Here is an 18,649-nt window from a genome sequence, read left to right on the forward strand (position 1 = left end):
ATCGGATCAGCGCGGTGCGCCGGCTGCAGCACGCCAGCCGTGGCAGCCATTGGAGGGTGAACCAACGTCAAAGGAAGACCTTTCTCTCTGTCTCTCTCTCTCACTGTCCACTCTGCCTGTCAAAAAAATTTAAAAAAAGATTCTTTTATTTATTTGAAAGTCAGAGTTATGCAGAAAGAGAAAGAGAGGCAGAGAGAGAAAAGCTTTCAATCTGCAGGTTCACTCCCCCAGTCGGCCACAAAACTGCTGGAACTGTCCCCATCTGAAGCCAGGAGCCAGGAGCTTCCTCCAGGTCTTCCACATGGGTACAGGGGCCCAAGGACTTGGGCCATCTTCTACTGCTTTCCCAGGCCATAGCAGAGAGCTGTATCAGAAGTGGAGCAGCCAGGACCCGAACTGGCTCCCATTTGGGGTGCTGGCACTGCAGGCGGTGGCTTTACCTGCTATGCCACAGCACTGTCCTCCCCCCACCCCCCAGTTTTCAATTCCAAATTGTGTATCATTGCCACTTTTTTTTTTTTTTTGACAGGCAGAGTGGACAGTGAGAGAGAGAGACAGAGAGAAAGGTCTTCCTGTGCCGTTGGTTCACCCTCCAATGGCCGCTGCGGCCGGCGCACTGCGGCCACCGCACCTCGATGATCAGAAGCCAGGAGCCAGGTGCTTCTCCTGGTCTCCCATGGGGTGCAGGGCCCAAGCACTTGGGCCATCCTCCACTGCACTCCCAGTCCACAACAGAGAGCTGGCCTGGAAGAGGGGCAACTGGGACAGAATCCGGCGCCCTGACCGGGACTAGAACCCAGTGTGCCGGCACCGCAGGTGGAGGATTAGCCTATTGAGCCGTGGCGCCAGCCTCATTGCCACTTTTAAGATCTGGCCTTTTGAGTATTGATTCAAGGGGCAGTCCAGCTGGGAAGAAGGACTTGAGCCCCTAAGAAAAACCCAAAGATGTTAGACCAAGGAGATGAGTAGACCCAGCCTTCAAAGTCTGCACCCAGCACACTTCCTTCCCTTCCTTCATAAAACCACGGAGCAGATGGTTGTCCAGGAGGTGCTCACTCAGCACTGGTTGCTGTGTGAGTGAGCTTCTACGATGTGCTGGGGATTGGGTCTTAACACTGAGAATCTGCTGAACGCTAGGGTCTCTGTGGCAGACAAATGAGCAAACAGCCTCCAAAACACTTGCATGCACCTTGAGGGGCTGTTGGGCTATTGTGATCATCGAAGTCACGGGTCCAGGGAAGGGCCTCCAAGCATACAGCGGAGCTCTTGTTGTCATGTTGCTCACAGCCTACTTGCTGCTTAACCCTTCCATGTCACAGCCCCTTTCATTTAAGGACTGACAGAGGTGTTAGTGAAATACAGTGTACTTCTTAGCACAATGCAGGGGTCTCAAAGATACACTTAGCACAAGCTCGGTCCCCCCTGTGGCCTTTGTCCAGGAGCAAGTGCAGATATCATACAAAATATGGCAATTTCAAGACCCCTGTGAGTGGGATAGCTGAGGAGGATCATGGGTATTTGGGGCAGGGAGGACACCTGGTGGGCTCAGGGGGTGCTCAGGTGGAAAGAGGCGGGGGCTGAGGCTGACTTCCTGCTGTTGGCTTCTGTGACCAGAATTCAGATGGAGTGAGCAGGACCCTGAGCAGGGTATGGTACAGGCAGTTGAATCTCTCCCCTAGCACCCAATAACCAACATCACTGGAAGGAATTTCAGAGTAGGGATGCAGAGGGACCTGGGTAGGGACCTGGGTAGGGACCTTGGCTGTACCAGTCACTGCCTTGCTGTCTTCAGGTCAGTTCCTTAATCTCCCTGGGCCCCTGTTTCCCCAAAGAGCTGTCAGAAAAGTTAGAAACAAGATGAAATACATGTGGGTGCTCAACAGTTAAGTCCTGCTAATGATTACCTCTTTAAGGAGAAGATATGGTAAAGGCCGGGGCAATGTTAGCTCCTCCAGTCTGGCCCATGTCTGCCCCACATGCTCAGGGCAGTGACTCATTCCTTCAAGTCCATTGCACCAAACCATTCTTGGAAGGGTGAAAGGGCAGTGCACCTGAAAACGCGAACTGTCCTTTTCCTCACCAGCAGAGGAATCAGCTTGAGCAAACTACTTAACGCCTGTTCCTCAGTTTCCTCTGCACGATGGGGGAATATACAAGTTAGCTACGGGGATAGTGAAACACTGAGAAACAGAAAGTCATTGTGAGTGATCCACAATGTGCCTGTTGACATCACGGTGGGCAGACCGAGCTGGACAGAAGCGTGTTGAGCAAGGCCAGGCAGCCTGGAGGTCCTCTCTGAAGGTGGAGATAGCACGTGAGAAGAGGTGGTCAGAGTGGACAATTTCCTATCGTCTCTGTCCCTGGGCTCACTGGAGTGAAGGGAGGAGGTGAATGTCGACCCAGAGCCTGCTGGTTTCATCCTCACGCAGCCCCTCACAGTCAGGTCTGTCCTGGGAGGTGACAGTAGGAGGCTTTATACAGGAAGTAGACAGAGAAGGCAGGTCAAGTGGAGGAGAGAAGGCAGCTTGGGGCTATTCCGGCATCCTACTTGCAGACTTAGCCTTTCATGGAGCTCTGATAGTCCAGAGCAAGAAAGGGGTACACAGAGACGGTCTAGATTGGGTTCTCTTTCAGGGTGGGTGGGAGTTTGATACAGCAGTGAAGTTGTTGCTTGGGATACCTGCATCCCACGTAAGAGTGCCAGGGTTTAAGTCTCAGCTCCTCCACTTCCAATCTAACTTCCTGCTCATGCACACCCTGGGTACAGCAGGTGTTAGCTCAAGTGCTTGGGTCCCTGCCACCTACATGGGAAACCCAGATTGAGTTGCTGGCTCTTACCTTCAGCATGGCTGGAGCCAGGAAGTTGCAGGAATTTTGAGTAGTAAACCAATGGATGGAACATCTATCTCTCTCTGTCTCTCTGCTATTCAAATGAAAATGAAAATAAATAAAGAATTTTAATTTCTCTTTTAAAATGAAGAAATGGAGGCTTTTATAGTCCAAGACTCAACTAAACTCATGGCTACAAAGTGAAGGGGACAGGCTAGGATCAAGCTCTCTGAGTCCTAGGCTAGCCTGGCCTTTTACACCATAAATCCATGTTACTGTGTGTGCCTGTGTGTCTGACAAGGAAAGAGGAAAATCACTTTTGAGTTCATCACTCAGCTGAGAGGCTCAAAGGCCACGGAAAACATGCTGGAATTTTAAATGTCTCTGGAATGATCTTTGTGTAACACTGATAGATTGCCTTAATTGCCAGGACGTGGGTGGTGCTTGGGGAACTGAGTCAGGCCAGCTACAGAAAGCTTGATTTTCACATGAGCCCAGGATGTGTTGCTGCAACTGAACTTTGCCACTTGAGTGTCATCAGTTTTGACAGATGCCACCAGCCCTCAGAGCCTGAGTGAAACTTGGAACTGAAGCTGTGTCCTAAGAGGTCAGGGGAGTAAAGTGCAGTGCACATACACGGTGCTGTGGAGTGACTTATGCCAAGTATTCATTCAGCGAACACCTGTACAGTGTCTCCTCTTCCTCCAGGCTGGGCTCTGTCAGAGACCCGCCTATTGGAGGGAGATGGACCCCAACATTAGGAACTGTAGAGAAAAGCAAAGCAGTGGGATGTCCCCGTGAGTTCCAAGGGTGGGAAGCAGAGTTCAGAGTAGGCCCCACTGAGAAGATAAACAAGGGGTCTGCAAAAGTTCATGGAAAATGCTTATTATCAAAAAACTATATCTGGATTCCATTTTTTAACACCCAAATAAATTCTTTTAATTCTATTTTCTGTGAACTTTTTGAAGCATTCTTTATCTATGAACACATACAATATGAGCTCTCTCTTCATAACAAGTTTTAAGCAGTATTGGCTGTAGGCACAATGCTGTACATTGTACATAATTAGAACTAAGTTCTGTACACTTGAAACTTTATGCCCATTGAACAGTTCCCTTGCCCTAGAACTTGGAAATTCTTGTTCTACTCTGTTTCCACAAGTCTTATGATTTTAGATACTTCATAGAAGTGGGGTCATGCATTGTTCGTCCTCCAGATCTGCTTATTTCACTAAGCATAATGTACTGCAGGTTCATCCATGTGTTGCCTGTGGTACAAACTCCTTCCTGTTTAAGGATGAATGCTATTCTGTTATATGTGTGTCCAGTAGTTTATTTATCCATTCACCCACTGGGAGACTTCTGGGTTGCTTGTGTATCTCAGCTACTGTGAATAATGATGTGATGAACATGGATATACAGATATCTCTTTAAGATTCTGATTTCGATTGTTTTGGATGAATAGTTAAAAGTGAGATTGTTGAATCATGTAGCAGTTCTCCATTTAATTTTCTGAGAAATCTGCATGTTGTTTCCATAACAACAGCCCCATTAACAACCCCACCAACAATGGACAAAGGTCCCAATCTCTCCATATCTTCACCAATACTTACCTTTTGTTTTTTGATAAGAGTCATACCAACAAGCATTAGACAATGTCTCATTGTAGTTTTGGATGGCATTTTCTTGCTTACTGTGTTGAATACCTTTCCATATACCTGTTGGCCAGTTATGGGTCATCTTTGGAGAAATGCCTTTTCAAGTCCTTTGCCCATTTCTAATGGACTTATTTGTGATTCTTTTTTTTTTTTTTTTTCTAGTTGGGGGGAAGGGAGAACAAGACATTTGAGCAAAGAGTTGAAGGAGGTTAAAGAGCCAGCCAGGGAGGAGGAGTTGTTTCTGGCAGAGGGAACTGGAAGCACCACATTCTACAGGCAGGGGTCTGCCTGGGGAGAGGGAACAGTGGCACAGGGGCCAGTGTGTCTGGACCTGAGAGTTTCAGAGAAGTTGTGGGACATGAGCTCTTCATGGTCCTGGGGAGCTCATCACAGTCCTGGGCAGCAGAGCTGAGGCAGAAGTGGTCTCATGCCAGACGTGGTTTGAAGGTGACATCACAACAACTCCTCCATCACAGTTTTAGCAAATGTGTGATGTGTGTGCTCTGCCTTCCAGGTAAACACAGCACGACTTTGAAGCACTCACCATGACGACACAGCAATAAGTAACGAACAAGGCCAGAGACAGGTGAGTACCCAAGAGGGGAGCAAATTCCCAGGGGAAGTCCCTCTTGTCCTAGGTCTTAGAGTGAATGACTTTGCTGCTTTGGTGTTGGAAATGGATTTTCAGAATGAATATGATTTCTGAAGTCTTTTTATTGTTCTGATAGTAAAAATAACACGTTTATTATAAAAATGTAAGATACAGAGCAACACAAAGATAAAAAGACCAACAATAATCCCACTCCCTGATATAATCAGTATTTTGGTATTTTTCTAGTTCCCTTCCCCTATATGCACAGATGCACACTACATAAAATTTGAACCACACTGTTTCATGGTTTGGTTTACATTATCATTTTTCATTGAACAAACTTGGAGCTTTTTCTAAAATTGTAAAATCTTTGACATGCTAATTTTTTATTGCCTAGTATTCAATTATGTTGTACTAGCAGCAACTCAATAATCTTCCATTGTTGAAAATTTATTGTTTTTATTTACTGACTGTTACATAGCCCTACATTGCCATTCAAAAGGCTCGCCTTATTGGGCATTCTTTTTCATAAATCTTTGTCCACATTTCTATTTGTATCTTGATAATAAATGATTGAGCTAGAGTTACTAGATCCAAAGCTATGTTATAAAGTTTTTGAATGTATTGAGTCTATTAATCAATTGTCTCAAAAGTTTGCAACCATATATGTACCCAAAAGAAATCTAAGGACAGACTGGTTTCACTATACCTGAATTAGTAATGGCCATTGTTCTTTAAAAAGTAATTTCCAGTTTGGAAGGTTTAAAACAAATGTCACTTTTATTCCTGTATCAGGTAGCTTTCACTGTAACAGATCACTTCCCCTCCTTCAAACAGTAGCTCATAAAAAACATCTGTGAGGGCTGGTGCCGTGGTGTAGCAGGTAAAGCCCACCACTTGTGATACTGGCAACCCATATGGGTGCCAGTTTGTGTCCTGGCTGCTCCACTTCCAATCCAGCTCCCTGCTAATGGCCTGGGAAAATCAGGAGAAGATGGTCCAAGTGCTTGGGCCCCTGCCACTGATGTGGGAGACCCGGATGAAGCTCCTGGCTCCTAGCTTTGGCTTGGCCCAGCATTGGCCATTGTGGCCATCTGGGGAGTGAGCCAGTGGATGGAGGAGCTCTCTCTCTCTCTGTCTCTCTTTGTTTTGCAACTCTGACCTTCAAACAAATAAATTAATTAAAAAAATCCAACTATTTGTTTAGTGAATAATCAGTGGTAGGCGATTTGGGATGAACTCAGTGCTGATTTTGACTAGGGTCCATCACATATCTGTGATGAGCTGCCACCCACTAACAGGCTCTACTTTTGGGGACTTTGTTGCTTATTTTCAGCTGGGGCAGGAAAATGTGTGATGGGATAATATTCCTCTCATCATCTAACAAACTGGCCTGGACCTCTTCACGTGGTTTGGGTGGGGGGTGGGTTCTGGGCACAGCAAGAAACGACAAACCCAATGCACAAGCACTCCTCGAGCCTTGGCTTGTGTCACACTTGCTGACATCCCATTGGCTAAATCAAGTCACATGACTAAACTGACTCAGCATGGGAGCATGCTCAGTCACACGGCAAGGAATATGGCTAGGGAGAGGGAAAGACTGTATTTGTTCCAGACGACATAGAATGCTACCAAACACTGCCAAGCGATGATTGTGTGCCAGACATCTTCGCACATTCTCTCATTGAATCCTCACCACTGTCCTTGGACTAGGTGCTGTTGTGACTGTCAGAGGACTGTTGAGGACTGTGTCAGTTGGAGTTCAGTCATGAAGTAGGAGCAGCAGGGGACATAGATTAAGACATTTCTTGCAGGGACTTGGCTGCATGCCATCCTGAAGGCTGGCCTAGCAAGCCCAGAATCTGCAGGGCAGGCTGTCTGGAAGGGCAGGCGGGGATGTCAGGTCCAGGCCTGGGTCACAGCCCACAGGTGGGATTTCCTGCACTCCCAGGGAAGCCTTGGCTCCTCTCCGAGGCTCTTAGCTGATTGGATGACGCCCACCAAGATTATGCAGGCAGATCTCCCTGTCTTAAACCCAAGTGATCATGGAGTACATCACTACCTCGCAGCCAGCGTGGCACGTGAAAGACCATCACAAAGACTCGAGAAGCGTCCGTAACTTCCCCCAAACCACACAGCCGTGCAAATGGTCGAGCTGGGACTAAAATGAAACTCGGGTATTAGAGGTCTCGTTATTAACAACTACACTCTTCTTTGAGTGTGGTTTGCCCTTCTCTTTTTAAAGATTCATTTGTTGATTTATTTGAAGGGTAGAGTGATAGGAAGAGGTGGGAAGAGGTAGATAGGAGAGAGAGAGAGAAAGAAAGAGAGAGAGAATTTTTTTTGTCTGCAAGCAGGGCTTTGCGTACCAGGCTGGAGCCAGGAACTCCACTGGTCTCCCACGTGGGTGGCAAGGATTGAAGCACTTGGGCCATCTTCTGCTGCCTTCGCTGGCCCATCAGCAGGAAGCCGTACAGAAGCAGAGTACTGGGACTTGCACCAGCACTTGCACGTGGGAGCAGGTGTCCCAGCAGAGGTTTAGCCTGCTGTACCACAGCACTAGCCCCTGAATTGCATTTTTGAATGGTGAATGATACTGGTATATATGTATACATATATTGAACATGTATGTACTTTTTCCTTTGTAAATTTTTCATCTCCACTGTGGAGCGGGGGTTAGTGTCTTACCAAGTGGAGATGTGAGAGCCCTGGCGAAGAGGCAGAAAATGTTTTTAAACACAGATGTGGAATCTAAGGGGTTGCAAGGGTGTATTGCTTTTCTGTTGCTGCTGTAACAACGTAATCACTCATTGGTGATCTGAAACCACACAGACTTGTTATCTGCCAGCTCCAGACATCAGAAGTACAAAGCCAGCCCCAGGGGGCTAAAACCCAGCTATCAATAGGGCTGTGATGATTGTGGAGGCTCTTGCGTTTTCTCTCTCTTATCTTTTCCAGATTCCAGTGGCTGCCCACATGCCTTGGATCTGAGCCTTGCCTCACTCTGAGCTCTGCCTCTGTGGTCACATCCCCTTCTCTGCCTTTTCTCTTTCCCTCTTGCAAGGACCCCCATCATTATATTGAGTCAACCGGATAATCAGGCTAACGTTCCTGTTTTAAATCCTTGACTTGGCCAAATGTGAAAAGTCCCTTTTCCCATCTGAGGTTACAGATTCGCATGTTCCAACAGTTAGGACATGGACGTCTTTGGGGGCCATGGTGTGAGTGACCTACTTTATTAGGTCTTTCTGTACTGCAGGGGGGGAGATGGTGCTGCCACACTTTGGAAGAGGTGGCTTGGGATAGATACAGAGTCTTTGAGTACCTTCCAAAGGGCACTGAGATCCCTGATCCACCCCTACTTGTATGGCCCTGGATGCCTCTTCTCTACTCTCAACTTGCTATTTAATACTGTTCTCACCTTGCCTGTGATCAGTGGTTTCTGTGGGCTGTTACTTGTGGGGCTGTTGGAAGTCAATGAATCTCTGCATAAGCTAATCACAGCAACTCTCAGGATGTGCCATTTTCTAAGCACAAGGAGAGTCTGCAGTGATGACTAGCAAATGATCGGCATTCCAAAATATTCACTGAATTCATGACAGTTATTTGTCAGTCTATATATTCTGGTAATACAAAGCTTCTAACATATTTACAGATTTATTTATTTATTTGAAAGATAGAATTACAGAGAGAGGTAGAGCCAGAGAGAGATCGTCCATCTTCTGGTTCACTCCCCAGATGGCCGCAATGGCCGGAGCTGCACTGATCCAAAGCCAGGAGCCAGGAGCTTCTTCTGGGTCTCCCATGTGGGTGCAGGGGCCCAAGGACTTGGGGCATCTTCTACTGATTTCCCAGGCCATAGCAGAGAGATGGATCAGAAGAGGAGCAGCCGGGACTAGAACTAGTGCCCATATGGGATGCTGGCACCTCAGGCCAGGGCTTTAACCCGCTACACCACAGGGCCAGTCCCCACAACTTTATTTTTTAAAGGGGGCTTGAAAACACTGGGGTGGACAGATCTTCCAAGCAAGCAGGTTCTTTAGTATTAAGGAAGAATGGAGAGAACTGCTCTTTTCCAAAAGGGTAGAGGCAGAGGTGAGCTGTCTTCTCAGAAGGTCGCCTGGAGGTGGTGTGGGTCATGGATTGAGCGATGCTTGTCAGCTGGTGACCCATCAGAGACACTGGGAAGATGCTGAAGTCAGGGGCCCATGCCCACACCTCCTAATGTAATTGGTCTCTGGTGCATCTGGGTGTGGGACATGGTAAAAGCCCCTGCTGATCCTCACGCGCATCACAGTTAGAGATCCAGTGGTTTGAAGTGGCATTGGACTCATCAAGAGGCTAAGATGGGTACCTGAGAAATGGCACAGTCTTGACTTCCTTCAGGTAAAATGGAAGGGCTTACAAGTGAGCTCAGCTGAAACCAGAAGAAAATATCAACAGCATTCAGTGTTGCTAAGGCTTTAAAGAGCAGACATAGGGCTGGCACTGTGGCATAGTGGGTAAAGCTGCTGCCTGCAGTGCCAGTATCCCATATGGGCGCCGGTTTGAGTCCTGGGTGCTCCACTTCCGATCCAGCTCTCTGCTATGGCCTGGGAAAGCAGTAGAAGATGGGCCAAGTGCTTGGGCCCTGCACCTGCGTGGGAGACCCGGAAGAAGCTCCTGCCTCTGACATTGGATTGGCCCAGCTCTGGCTGTTGCGACCATCTGGGGAGTGAACCAGCAGATGGAAGACCTCTCTCTCTCTCTCTCTCTGTGCCTCTCCTTCTCTCTCTAACTCTGACTTTCAAGTAAATAAATAAATCTTTTAAAAAAATCAGATTGTATTTCCTATGGGAATAAAGATTTTGTGAAACTTTTAGTTAAGCACGCGTGTGGGGAGTTAGCATTGCGATGCAGCAGGTTAAGCTGCCAATTGTGGTGCCAACATCCCGTGTCCGAGTGCTGATTTGAGTCCCAGCCTCTCTACTTCCAATCCAGCTTCCTGCTAATGCACCTGGGAAGGCCCATGTGTTTGGGTCCCTGACAACCATTTGGAAGATCAGGATGGAGCTCCTGGATCCTGGCTTCAGCCTGGCCCAGCCCTGTCTGTTGTGGGAGAGTAAACCAGTGGATGGAGGATATTCTCTCTTTCTCTCTCTCTTTCTTTCAAATAAATGAATAAATAAGTCTTAAAAAATAAATGTGTTGTATGATTTGAGTCCCCATGTAAAATACATTTCATAATGCATCATCAAACAAGTTAGAGAAATGCTAGGTGCACTTTTGTTATGAGGTTGTTATGAGGTTGAGCCCCTGTCTTGCCTACTGACTCCTCCTTACATAACTTCTCTAAGCTGTCCCTTGCCTTTGACAGAAGAGTGTTTCTTGTGTTATTGTGCAAGCAGAGAATGAAGTAATGCATGGGAACGTTGCTGCTAAGCTGTCTGCCACCCACAAAGACTTTGTCATGCCCAGAGCATGCTTACCTGGCTAAATCTGACCCCCATACACCCACTTTCCTCACACCTGTCTCTTTACTAGACAGTGAGCACCCATGAAGTAGACTTTTTTGGGGACCCATATCACAACCATTTGGGCCACTCAAATTGCAGAGCATCAGTGGTGGACAGTTGTCAGCCACTATGGGAGTCTCTCCTCCAGCACCAGGTTCTGCCCAACAGCCTTTGCTGAAGCTGGGAGAACGTGCTGAGACCCATAGGTTAGTGTAGCCTGCACCTGGAGCCAATGAACACATCAGGGGAAACCCTCAGCCATGAGGGGAAAATGCCTTCCACAGGACATATCTGAGCCACAGTGTACACAGCCTCCAACAGTCCTTAGTGGGTTTGGACCCTGTTTCCCAAGGTGGGAGTCAGCTTGATCTTGCTCCCTCTCCTGGCTTTCCCCTCCTAGTCTCTGCCTAGCAACATTATTATGATTTGGGTTCATCTCCCAGAAGTTCATGTGTTGGAAACTTATTCCTTAATGTGATGGAGTTGGGAGTAGGGCCCAATGGGAGGTGTTTGGGTCCTGGGGGTGGAGCCCTCATGAACCCAGTGACACTGGGAGTTCCTGTCCTCTCTCACTGATACATGCCCTTACCCTTCTACTTCCTGCCAAGAGATGAAGCAGCACAAGGCCCTCACTGGGAGCCGAGTAGCGGACAGTGCATTGCTCTTGAACTTGCCAGTTTCTAGAACCACGACCCCACATAAGCCTCTTTTCTTTAATTACCCAGGCTCAGAAAACAGACCAAGACACCCTTTTTTTTTTTTTTTTTTGACAGGCAGAGTGGACAGTGAGAGAGAGAGACAGAGAAAAAGGTCTTCCTTTTTGCTGTTGGTTCACCCTCCAATGGCCACCGCAGGTGCGCTGCGGCTGGCGCACTGCACTGATCCAAAGCCAGGAGCCAGGTGCTTCTCCTGGTCTCCCATGGGGTGCAGGGCCCAAGCACGTGGGCCATCCTCCACTGCACTCCCTGGCCATAGCAGAGAGCTGGCCTGGAAGGGGGGCAACCGGGACAGAATCCGGCGCCCCGACCGGGACTAGAACCTGGTGTGCCAGTGCCGCAAGGCGGAGGATTAGCCTAGTGAGCCGCGCCGGCCAACACCCTTTCCTCTTCTTCCTGGAAGCCTTTTTATCTCCCTGCTTCTGAGTACTTGTTTTAGGCTCTGCTTCCAGGGAACCAAATGAAGGCATGCCAGCATCCAAACAGGCTTAGAAAGATTTTCCCACCAAATCAGGATTAAGGAAATGTTGTCCAACCTGCTGACTCTCATTTCTCTAGACTGATGGAAACTGAAAAGGGTGACTATGAAAGTTCCTGAGAAAGTGCACACTTGTGTGTGTGTGTCTGTGTGTCTGTGTGTGTGTGCACAGCCTGCTCATTCTGAGCTTGAGCTCATCAACTCAGCCTGGGCTGGCTGATCCCTCGCTTACTTTTGCGTCCTGGGGGATTCCCTGGAGAGGTATTCATTGCATGGAAACAAATACGTGGGAACACCAGCAGTTGTCATTTAGTAAGTGATGGCTGTGTCTGTTTTTACATTTCTACTTCTGTTGATTTCAATGTAATTAATTTTTAAAACGTAGGCTTTAATAGTATTTTTTACTTTATTTAGATAAAATTCATATGCCATACAATTCATCCATTTCAAATATACCATTCAGTGGTTTTTAGTAAATTTAGAGCATTGTTCCACTCTCACCACAATCCATTTTATAACATTTTCATTATCCCCAAAAGAAACCCAGTCATTATTAGCAGTTCTGTTATTCTCAGCTTTCCCTATCCCTTGGCAATCACTAATTTATCTGCTGTCCCCATTAATTTGCCTATTCTGAATATTTCATGGGAATGGAATCACAATATGGGGTGTTTTGTGTCTGGCTTTTCACTTAGCAGGGTTTTGGGTTTTCATCACCTTGTAGCAAGTGTTAGGTCTTCAGTTCCTAAGTATAGTATATTGTAGCAAGTATTAGGTCTTCAGTTGGTCTTCAGCCAAATGTTTTATTGTATGACTATACTGTGTATCTATTACTTTTTAAAAAATTGTTTGAGAGGCAGAGAGAGGCAGCTCGAATCCACCAGTTCACTCCCCAGATGCCTGGGAGCCGGGTGCCCAGCCTGGGTCTCTCACAGAAGTGGGAGGAACCCAAGTGCTTGAGCCATCACTGCTGCTTCCCAGGGTCTGCATCAGGGAAAGCCGGGGTCAGGAACTGGAGCTGGGAACTGAACCTCGGTACTCCCATGTGAGATGGGGGGCGGATTTTAATCAGCTCTTTAGCCATTGGGCTAAATGTCCACCCCTCTGTTTTTGATCACCTGTGTTCACTATAGTATGCCTCACATCTAGAAGAACACCTGTGTAACTACTCTTGAATACATGAATAAGTGACCAGTGATAGCCATCAGAGCAAGGATGAATCTTGGTCCACAAATCAAGCTGTGAAAGAGCTATCAGTGTTTTTTTTTAAATACTTATTTATTTGAAAGTCAGAGTTACACAGAGAAAGAAGGAGAGAGAAAGAGAGAGAGAGAGAGAGAGAGAGAGAGAGAGAGAGAGAAGTATTCTGTTCGCTGGTTCACTGCCCAATTGGCTGCTTCTCCTCTGAGATCTCGCCGGTTTCCTAGGGGTTGTGACTGACCCGGGTTGGTTGGATTGCCCAAGATCCTTTAGTTCCACTCCAACAGGCATGGGCAGCGTCTGCCAGTAACGGCTACAGACAAGGCAAGTCTCAGGTGAGCCCTGCCACTCACATGCTTGCCTGCTAGCACACAGATGCACAGCATGCACTTCCTCAGGCTGCGTGGAGACCAAGCTTTCTGCCCTCTTGGAAGCTGCCCCGGCATCTTCCATAGAAGCTTCTCTTTGGATAAGCAGCAGACACTCTATGCAGAATCAGCTGAAGAGACCCTCCCATTAGCTAACACACAGTCCTGACCCGGGGTGCATTTCAAGAGCATAGAAGACACTGGGCTTCCTAGGTTCTCATGTCCCATTCATGCAAGAGCAGGAGTGTGGCACACATTGCCTGGTCAATCTATGTGTCTTGGTTACTCTCTGAGACATTGCTTCCACCATCCGCCATAACTGTTCACAGAGCCTCTGACTGAAGGGCTGGTGTTTGAGTCCATCACGCAAATGCTTGCCAGTACCTGGTAGGTGGGGGAGGGGATGGAAAGATCCCAATGGCTCTATTTCAGACGGTCACCAACCACTTTCTAGGGCTTAAGCTAAAAACAGCACATATCCTGCTATTTAAGTAGGAATATTTTTTAAAGATTTATTTTATCTGTTTGAAAGTTAGTTAGAGAGAGAGAGTGAGAGAGCGAGAAAATCTGCCATCTGCTGGTTCACTCCCTAGATGGCCGCCACAGCCATTCTCTGGGCCAGGCCGAAGCCAGGAGCCAGGAACGCCATGTGGGTTTCCCATGTGCAGGTGCAGGGGCCCAAGCACTTGGCTCATCTTCTGCTGCTTTCTCAGGCACATTAGCAGGAAGCCGGATTAGAAGTGGAGCATCCAGGACTTAAAGCAGTGTCCATGTGGGATGCTGACGCTACAGATGCAGCTTTATCTACTACAGCACAGTGCCAGCCCCAACAGGAGTATTTTGAAGTAAATTACAGAGGGCATGACAGTGGGTCTCTACCTATGGCTTGAGGCACAATAGGATCACCATGTAATTTGCCATCCAAGATGGGGTCTTGTTAGAGATGAAATGGGGACTCATGATTTTGCAGGGTGACAAACTGTGCCTGTCCCAGGCCAGCAGGGATCCATGGCTGCTTTAGATAGAGGTCCCCTCTATTCTCAGATCCCACAGTTAGAGGCATTCTCTGGGTCTGGCCCTCAAGGGTGTGCGCTGGGATCCAAGACATCAGTGTATCCCCCGATGGTGCAGTGGGGCATGTCTGGATCCTGGAACACGGCCTGCAGGCAGCACCTCAGCCCAGGAGTGAGCCGCGAAGGTGAGGTGGCGGCTCTAAATCTCAGCATCCACCTTGCTTCCTTGAGGGGGGCACCTGAGCACCTACTCTGTGCCAGGCACTGCCCTCAGCATCACACATCTGCTAGCCACAGGCGCTTCTGCATTTTACTCTTTCTCTTCCCTGCGCCTACTTTGTAGCTGACTGGAGTTGGAAGAGCAGAGCTTGCTCCAACAGCTGCAGGACCAAACCGCAGTTTCTGCCATCCTAACCGTGTGATCTTGGACATTTCCTTTGCCCCTCCTGAGCCTCACTTGCTTCATCCACAGTGTCATGGTGTCTCCAGGTATAATATACATGTTCCTCCCCAACACCCGTTCTACCCCGTGCTGCCCCTGCTCTGACCTCAGCACACAATCACCAAGCACCTGCTCTCACTCCTGCCCCATGGACTGGATGCTTCCTTCTCCCACTCTCTGAGCTCATCTCTGTCCTGGCAACTTAGTGCACTCTGTCCCTCCACCTAGAACCCTTTTCTTCCAGGTGTCTGCAGATCCAGTGCCCGCATTTCCTTCCATTCTTAATGAAACCCCACCTCCCCCAGGAAGCCTTTTTTGATCACCCCGGCACCACTCCTGTCCCCTTCGCCATTCTCCCATGCCACCTACTCCATAGACCTCCTGCCTGACCTAGGTGTCCCTACCTAACATGTGACATTCTTGTTGTCTATCTGTCTTCCCCACTGCCACAACAGCTACAGAAGAACAGAGATTGGTCTGTGGAGTTTGCTGCTATAGTCTCAGCCTCTGGAACACTCTAGAAGGGGTTCAATAACTATGTGTTGAATGATGTTGAATGATTGAAAGAATGAAGATGTGGGGGTGGGGGTGGCGAAGGCTTATATTGCCCAGCTCACTGTATTCCTGCTCTGTCCTCTGGGCCCAGCCCCAGTGAGTTACCTTCTTGGGCCCCCAACCCCCCACCCCATATCTCTAGCTGTCATCATTTAGTTTCACACAGCAATTCAGCTCCTTTGAGGTGGCCCCACATGGGCCTAGCAGTCAGGAATAGGCCAGCATTAAAAACCTCCTCACTCCCCTGTTGTATGAAGCTTGCCAGGGGCCTGAGCATAAGCAGATGTGCAGTGCTGACAGCAGTGCCTGGCACACGGCAGGTGCTCAGGTGCCCTCTGCAGGGAACCAGGATGGCAGCTGCGATTCGGAGATGTCACCTCCTTTTGCCCCTACTCGCCGGGAGTGAGGTGCTCTTCAAATGTGGTGTTTCAGAATCTGAAGACCCCTTAGTCCACCTGTTCAAAGCTGGTCAAGGAAGGGGTCCCAGTAGGAACAGAGAGGAGTTGGAATCACATATATCCCAGCCCACCCATCTCTTCTTCCAAAGCCCAGCCATGAGTCTTGTCTACACAGTGGAAGGGGTTAACTGCAGGTGCTGACCTCCCACTTAGCCGGGAGACACCATCTTAGCACCTGTGTTTAAATGTGTTCAGGTGGGCAATGGCATAACTTAAAGTGCTTGGTTTGTTCAGGGCTTGAGCAGCAAGTGGCCTCAGAAGCTGGGGCTGTTGGTTCTGACTCTGTTCACCTCCAACTTGCTGGATGACCTTGAGTGATGGCCCCCACCTCTCAGAGCTCTTGGATTATCCCCTGCAGAGATGGGACACCCACCAGCGAAGCAAAATGTTGAGTGGCTTTCAAAGGTTGGGTTCCGGCTCTGTGCCGCAGGTGGGCTTCCAGGCTCTGTGCACCCTTCACCTGAGACCTAAAGCAGAAGTGAGAAACAGCTGTGTGTCTGGTGTGTTGCGTTCTCTGGAGATGCGGGAGTCATTTGGTGAAGCATCAAGCAATGCTGGCTTCCGGCGGGTATTTTAGATCAGCAAGCACAGCTGCTTGGGTTCTCAGTTTCCTTTTCCTCCTTGTCACTGGGGGACTTGGGGAGGAGCTGGATTTCATGTTGATTCTCTCTACCCTCACAGCTAATCACCAGTTTGAGCAATTTCATCCCCTGAATCGCCTCCAGTATCACTTGTCGTGTCCAGTCCCCTGACACAAGCCTAGTCCAGGCTCTGGGGCTCCTGCCACAGCCTCCTCACCTGTGTTATGCACCCTGGTGTGCAGAGAAGCTAGAAGGGTGCTGGCAGCCTGACTTGGATCACTCCTAGCTCCTGCTGGAGTCCTTCCGAGCTTGTCGGCTGCTGTCCATGCAGTCCTGCTCTTCCCGCCCTCTGATCACCTCCCCAGCCCTGCCTGCCCCCTGCCCTCATAATCTCAGCCACACTGCATTATTTCCCTCCCGTTCCTACTTTGAGCCCTTCATATTTGCTATTCTTTTGTCATTGCCATCCTCACTTAGGCGACCCCTACTCTGTCTTTAAGTCTCTCTATTTGGGGGATACTTTCTCTCCCACGTCCCCCTGACCCACCGTGTCTGCTTTAGGCTGAGATTTCTCCTTCTGTGCTCTCTCTCTTTTTTTTTTTTTTTTTTTTTGGACAGGCAGAGTGGACAGTGAGAGAGAGAGACAGAGAGAAAGGTCTTCCTTTGCCGTTGGTTCACCCTCCAATGGCCGCTGCGGCCGGCGCACTGCGCTGATCCAAAGGCAGGAGCCAGGCGCTTTTCCTGGTCTCCCTTGGGGTGCAGGGCCCAAACACTTGGGCCATCCTCCACTGCACTCCCTGGCCACAGCAGAGAGCTGGCCTGGAAGAGGGGCAACCGGGACAGAATCCGGCACCCCGACCGGGACTAGAACCCAGTGTGCTGGCGCCGCTAGGCGGAGGATTAGCCTGTTGAGCCACGGCGCCGACCTCCTGTGCTAACCCTGACTAGCCAGAAGCACCTGCCTGGAACATTGGCTTGAGGTTTAGGAGACCCAGGCCAGTGGGAAAGAAAGCTGTCAATGGTGAAAGACGTTTGCAGTGGAAGGAGGAGCGGCTGTGTGTGCGCAGGTGAAACTTTGCGATCACTGATGCAGTTCCTCTCTTCTCCTGGGTGCAATATGCAATCCCTGCACACCCTGAAGGCCTTGAGGTCCTTCTGTTCAACTGATTTCACCGTCTCCAAATGCCACTGACTTAGCCCCAGCATGTTCCATAATTGCATTAGCCATTATTTGTTGTCTCTTGGCTCAGACTGGAAGTTCCGAGAAAACAGGGGCCTTTTAATCTAATCCTCTGTGTTCCCATCTAGAAGACCTGGAAAGCAGTTGCTGGTGAAAGAGGCAGGGCTGCTGGCCACCCTTTGCTTTGGCTCCCCGGGGCATAGATGGCCACCTGCTCTGAGTCCGAGCTCCTTCCTACAGTGTCTCCTCTGGGTGCCTGCGCTTCTGTGCCACTTCGCACTCACCTCTGCCACTCGCCCCTCCAGCACTCTGCACCCTGCCTAAGCTCCTGGCCCCCTCCTGCCACCTCCTCTAAGGCCTGTCTGCTCCTTTGCATCTCGCTTGAACTTTCCCAGCCTCATGTTCTCCACAGTGTGTTTGACTTATTGCTGTGCTCCCCTGGATGGGGGAATGAAGGAATGAAGACCTAAGGAACAGGTGTCTCCCTTGGAGAGGGATCTAGTAGGAGGACCTTTTCCTACACTGTGAATTTCTCAGGCCTTTGGCTCTGCAAATTCAGGATTGCAGGTGGCTCACTGATTTCTCAGAGAAAGCCGAGTGTTTACTGGGAAGAGAGAAACCAGTGAAAGGCAATGGCTGCTGGGTTTGTCCGTGATCTGGGCCCTCGGAAAGGTCGAGGGGCCATCTTCCTTCTCCTCAGCCCCCCCCCCCCCCCACACCTCCTGGAAAGCAGGGAGACCACAAGAGGGCCCCTTCCGTGGCCCTGTTTGCACCAACAAAGAGCCACGTCTCCCCGCTGACTCACCAGAAAGGAACAAGCAGCCCTCTATCTCCCGGCTCTGGGCCTTGGATTTCAGAATCCCCTGAAGAATGTTAAGGGGGTTTAATGTTTCTCTGCAGAAACGACCTTGGAAGAAAGGAAGCCGGGAGGGAGGCAAGCCTCTGACTGTATCCTTTCTGGTTGTAACAGACAACGCTTGTTCCTCAGCAGAATGTGTTTTCTTTCCTTCTTTTTTTTTCTTGCTGTGATTTTCATTCCCAAAGCCTGTTTTTCAGTTATGCTGAAAGCTTCTGTTTCTTCCAGG

The 18,649-nt window shown here is 49.0% G+C and overlaps 1 protein-coding gene and 1 long non-coding RNA gene across 2 annotated transcripts in view; one reads left to right on the forward strand and one right to left on the reverse strand.

The window, feature by feature from the left end:
- GPAM (glycerol-3-phosphate acyltransferase, mitochondrial) overlaps positions 1-18,649 on the forward strand; it is a 138,088-nt gene that overhangs the window by 43,153 nt on the left and 76,286 nt on the right. Inside the window, exon 3 of the mRNA XM_089313988.1 lies at positions 5,001-5,072. The gene's annotated coding sequence lies outside the window, so the exon portion shown is untranslated. The remainder of the gene's footprint in view (positions 1-5,000; positions 5,073-18,649) is intronic.
- On the reverse strand, positions 13,135-16,722 carry LOC149121919 (uncharacterized). The gene is made up of 3 exons (XR_016221171.1): positions 16,177-16,722; positions 13,506-13,719; positions 13,135-13,280 (listed from the first exon to the last, which is right to left on the reverse strand). It is a non-coding gene; the product is annotated as an uncharacterized LOC149121919 (long non-coding RNA).

Source organism: Oryctolagus cuniculus, chromosome 15 (genome assembly GCF_051225735.1).
Source record: "Oryctolagus cuniculus isolate XC-2025 breed Fujian yellow rabbit chromosome 15, ASM5122573v1, whole genome shotgun sequence".
Taxonomy (NCBI): domain Eukaryota; kingdom Metazoa; phylum Chordata; class Mammalia; order Lagomorpha; family Leporidae; genus Oryctolagus; species Oryctolagus cuniculus.